The 5903-nt window shown below is 38.7% G+C and overlaps 1 pseudogene; it reads left to right on the top strand.

Annotated features, from left to right (window-relative positions):
- The first annotated feature begins 5283 nt into the window (after positions 1-5283).
- On the top strand, positions 5284-5401 carry LOC134937431 (5S ribosomal RNA; annotated as a pseudogene).
- The last annotated feature ends 502 nt before the right edge of the window (positions 5402-5903 follow it).

The following is a 5903-nucleotide window of genomic DNA, read 5'->3' as shown; positions in this document are numbered from 1 at the left end:
CTTCAGAGGATGGCGGAGCAGCAAAAGGCCATTCAATCCTATACATCCACCTGCGATATAGGCAAAGGAGGGGGAATGCACCTGACTCAAGTGCAGTGTAGAATGATTTCCATCTTGTGCAAGGTTCTACATTCCTTCAAAGTGTCGGTATCATCTGCTGGGACTGTGATCATCCGACAGTTACATATACTCTATTGGAGAAAGAAAGCCTAAGAAGTACCCCAATTTGTGTAGGATGATGAGCAAATTTATCACTTACTAAATGTGAGTGTGATACTGTATGTAAAGGTGTGATATATTAAGATATCAAACAGTGTTGCACTAAGGTTTTCCCTTACCTGTCTGAGGTACATTTGCTGAAGTGGAAACCTAGAAAGAAAACTACAGACTTGGAAGGAATTATTGACGAGTTTTATAACAGGAAAGACTCTTGTCCATTTATCTTATGGTTATCTCAAATGAATACCATGATTGCATAGTTTAGGTACGATTCGTGGAACTACACATACCAGCAAGTTGTACTGCATCTGTTGATTATCTCAAATGAATACCATGATTGCATAGTTTAGGTACGATTCGTGGAACTACACATACCAGCAAGTTGTACTGCATCTGCTGATTATCTAAAATGAATACCATGATTGCATAGTTTAGGTACGATTCGTGGAACTACACATACCAGCAAGTTGTACTGCATCTGCTGATTATCTCAAATAAATACCATGTCAAAGTCGAAAAATATTGCAGAACACACATCGCATACAAACTACACACACATGCCCGCTGCGCGTGCACTTGTTCTGCCGTGCGTGCACATATCCGCACTTTGCGTATGGTCGCTCCCGCGGTCCTGCACGTGGTATGGGTATTTACGGCGGAGTTTGTGAACGCATGGAGAGCTATCAAAACATTACATATTTAATCCAAATAGTGCACAATGTACACATAGTCTCCTTGCACCACATCAGAAAGTTAGAGCTGTTTAAATGGTTGCAGAACAAAGGGATTCACCTTTACAGGATAAGAGGGGACAGACTAAGGTTATAAGGTGGTATTTGGTATCCAGCTGTAGAGTATTTTAAGGGTAACATTCCGGTGTTGGTCTGCGGAAGATCGCATGTTCCTGCGGATAGTTATAGGCAGAAGCAGAATATAGATATAAACTGTATTTACTGTATATTATGTATGCGTCGGGAATCCAGAGGAGACCACCCACCAGAGCAGTTGAGAAAGACATCGCCTACCTTTTCAAATCAACCTATGACCTCTCCTGTACTGTAAAAGTGCATCCCTGTGTCCAATGGACAAAGGGATTACAGTATCCATTGTATTGCTTTTGGAAGACTTGTATAAATAAAGCCTGCTGCAGCCCGGCCAGACACAAGACTCACAACGTTATCTATTTGATTACGGAGGACTGGACCAGGAAGCGCACATGAATATTCTCACGTATGTACATTGACTGTAGCCATTATTCTGTTATATATATTGTCTTGTATTGTAGTGTATAATTTGTATTGTAAACCCCCTTTCAGAAATAATCCACTGTGGTGTCGGAACCCAGCGGTAAAATCACAATTGGTGTCGTGTGCTCATTGCCCTGCTAAGGTTTAAAGTGTAATAGCATCACACTGCATTGCTGCATAAGGTTTAAAGTGTAATAGCATCACACTGCATTGTTGCATAAGGTTTAAAGTGTAATATCATTGCATTGCTGCATAAGGTTTAAAGTGTAATATCATTGCATTGCATTACTGTGAAGGTTTAAAGTGTATCTAAGTGTGTGTAAGGTATAGCTTTCATTCCTGCATATCCTTTTTAATAACAAATATATACATCAATGAGCTTTGGAACTCAGATAATGTGTGGGTGTATTGTTTTCTCTTAAGGGATAGTGTTTTGCGATGTACAGCGCACTTTTATCGTATATGGTAATAAGAAGTGCCTGGCGTCTGCAATATATATTAGAGCGGGCATTTTAAATATTTGTGAGAAATCTAAAAATGCCATTCATAGATGGGGGCTCTGGTCCGCGATATCACGTTCTTGATTAGGCACTGTACATTACAAACGCGGCTGAAATTGACCGGCTCAAATGGACGCATTGAGAAGCTGATGAAAAAATCATATCCGTGTGTATTGTGTTGTGTTATTGGTAAGACGCTGATATGAAATTTAAGGGACAATGCGTTTCTCATAATATTTAAGATGTTAAAATGTATTTTTATTGTTGCAAAACAAGGTTCAAATAAGTCATATTGTGTTTTATTCAGATTGGATTGTTTATCTGTTCAAGTAGGTTTAAAAGTACATTTAAAAGTTGTTGTATAGCCTTGAGATAGTTTTTATTTTAACTCAGGCCTAAAATAACTTCAGGGGCTTGTATGATGTGTGATTTCTTTGTGACAAAGGAAGCCGCATGGTCTGTCCTCCATTTTGGACTAACCACATGGCCTGTCCACCATTTTGTGTAACCCTCATGGATGTGAAAGGGGGAGGAGCAGCGGCCATTTTGGGAAGGTCGTTTTCTAAATGGCTGATTCTCACCGCCCAGAATAATCAGCTCTCCTTGGTCACATCAATCACCATTTATGAGTTACCAATGCATTTATTTAACCCATGCCATAGTCAATTACAAATAGTTTCAGCTGGGCCTAGTGAAAAGTTAATAGTAAGATGAATACTTGATGTAAGAACTACACACAGATAAAAACAAAGTTTTTTTTCCCTTCTACCTCTAGGATTCAGTTAACTCTGCTTGCTATAAGATAGCCATTGAAATGCAAATTAACCTGTGTAACTGCTTTTACAGACAGGCAAAAGCACATAGCTTTCATGTGCAAATTAGAAGCACTGAATGGGTAAAAGAGTCTCAGGAGACCAGTGAATGGTATATATATATATATATAATTATTATAATTATGTGTATATTTATATCAGTGTATGTTCTGCAAGATAGCTATCCAATCTGAATCATATCATTTAAATTATTGATTATTGCTAGAGTCATTATAGATCTGTGTGAAATAGGATACATTTGTTGCTATATAGGTAAATATATAGGTAAATTTGAAATAACAGTATTTTAAGGAAGTAAGCGTAAAGACACAAACGCAGTTCTGCATAAAGGTTTATACAGAAAGAAACTGTGTGGCGTGTTAAGTGAGCGATTATAGTTAATATTGCTCACATTTATAGAAATTGTGTGAGTTGTTTTATTGTGTACGCACATTGGTACATGTGTCTCGGACAAAGTAAGGGACACGCACGGTAGCGTGTTTGCGCAAAGTGCGTAAGAATGCGGACGCTGAGTACAAATTATACAATAGTGTCGTTTAGTTTAAAGGTGGGACAGTAGCCACGCTACAATAGCACAAATTGCTCGGTTTCCAAAAATTAGTATAAATAAAACCTTTTTTACTGTATTGCCTCTGGTAGTAAAGCTGCTTATCTGAATGCATGATAATTTTCTGTACAGAAAAACCAAAGTGTATTTGAGTGAGCGAACGTGAGTGAGCGAACGTTACAGTGAACGTAGTGGACCCCGGGAATTCGGGATCCCGTCGAGTGGTACATCAAGTGAGTGGAGACTTGGTGGCGTGAGGCAGCTGACTCATGTTAATATAGATTTAAGTCGAGAAGAAGTACAAAGGAGCAAGGTAGGAGAGTACCGCGGCCCAGGAGGTCAGCGAGGTTTAGAGTACCGCAGCCCAGGATGTCAGCGAGGTTTACCCATATAGTTTTTGATATGCTCCAGCTGAGGTTTCGCAGCTTGTCATTCGATTCCAGTGGTCGTACGGCGGGTAAGTAACAAGTACCTATACGCTGTGCGATTGGACCGCGCGTTCGTGGGTGCAATATTTAGCGCAACGTGATACCCTTTTTACGAGCTTTGCGTAAAATCTCGGTATCATTAGCGCTGTATATAGCATACGCAAGTGTGATTTGTGTATAATAAAGGTTTAGGGAGTTTTCGCTGGCCTCTCTCAGGAAATGAAAAATTGTATGGTTCCTGTATAGTACAGGAGCCAAAGAAGAAAAGAAGAAAGACTACACGTCTCTTCTGGGGCACACTTTTGTAGTAAATTGTGTAATATTATATTATTTAAAATATAACTTTTATTAATATTCCTCAAAAAATAGGGGGCTATAAGGCAAAAATGGAACTGAAAAATGATAAAGATACTATCTGTTTATCAAAAGGTTAATCCATCCGATTTAAATATAGTTGGTTGTACAAGGTAATACAAATCAAACTGACTGGCTCCATTAAGCAAAAATATATGTCTCTCTATTGTTAGAAGAACAATGATCAAAATTTGAATGATATTAAGGTTATCTTCTTCTGAAAAGATGAAATATACCTATGACAATGTTCTAGAAGAGAAAAGTATTTCTCTATCTAACAAAGCTGGGCTCACCCTATTAATTGGTGAGAATCTGCTTCCATAAGCTGAAGTAGATAAGGTGAGTATTAACAAATACTTTGGCTCCAGGTCTTATTATTTTTCTGTAGAAGGCATTCCGTGAACAAGCTCCCCGAGCGAAACGTACGTCGTCACTTCCGGTTTCGGTTTCCGAACTTCCGGTCGACGGACCGCGGACACCGGCGCGTCTCTCTGCTGGACTTACCCTCCATTACGGATCTCGAGTGACGGTCCCCACTGACCAAGGGGGGTACTTTACCCCTCCACCTAACAGTAGGATATCACTTCATGTCTGAAGCCGCATTGTTTTCAATATCTCCGCAACAATTGCATATCTGTTTGTTGCGCCAAGTTTTTTCAGATACCATTGTGACTTTTCAATTATATACATTATTTTGATCTGAAATACTTGTGAAACATGACAACAATGGGACAACGTCAGGCTTGTCAGTAAAACCGAACTTTGGTTCAGGACTCATTTCATATTTTGTCATCTTTGAGGGTATTTTACCCCTGCACCTAACAGTGGGATATCATCTTTATGTCTGATGCCTCATCCCTTTCAATATCTCTGCAATAACTGCATATCTGTTTTTTGCACCAAGTTTCTCAGATACTCATGTGACTTTTCACGTATATACAATATTTTGATCTGAAATATTTGAGAAACATGGCAATAATGGGACAGCATCAGGCTTGACAGTAAACCGAACTCTGGGTCAGGACTCATCTCTAATTTGTCCTCTCCAATATTATCAACACACATTTTTGTGCTACTAATATCTGGACTTAAAGAGTTCCTGAAACTTCCAGTACACAATACTTGGTTCCGGGCATTATAAAGCAGGATATATTCACCTGCGGTCAAACCACACTGAGTATGCCCAACCTCGTCTGATCTTGGAAGCCAAGCACTGTGGGCCAGGTCAGTACCTGGTTGGGAGACCACCAGAGAATACTTGGTACTGCAGGTATTTTTATCCTACAGAAAATAATAAGACCTGGAGCCAAAGTATTTGTTAATACTCACCTTATCTACTTCAGCTTATGGAAGCAGATTCTCACCAATTAATAGGGTGAGCCCAGCTTTGTTAGATAGAGAAATACTTTTCTCTTCTAGAACATTGTCAGTGTTATTTATTATAGGTATATTTCATCTTTTCAGAAGAAGATAACCTTAATATCATTCAAATAGAGAGACATATATTTTTGCTTAATGGAGCCAGTCAGTTTGATTTGTATTACCTTGTACAACCAACTATATTTAAATCGGATGGATTAACCTTTTGATAAACAGATAGTATCTTTATCATTTTTCAGTTCCATTTTTGCCTTATAGCCCCCTATTTTTTGAGGAATATTTATAAAAGTTATATTTTTAATACTATAATATTACACAATTTACTACAAAAGTGTGCCCCAGAAGAGACGTGTAGTCTTTCTTCTTTTCTTCTTTGGCTCCTGTACTATACAGGA

The sequence above is a fragment of the Pseudophryne corroboree genome, chromosome 6 (genome assembly GCF_028390025.1).
Source record: "Pseudophryne corroboree isolate aPseCor3 chromosome 6, aPseCor3.hap2, whole genome shotgun sequence".
Lineage (NCBI taxonomy): Eukaryota > Metazoa > Chordata > Amphibia > Anura > Myobatrachidae > Pseudophryne > Pseudophryne corroboree.
This window is presented reverse-complemented; position numbering and strand designations above follow the sequence as displayed.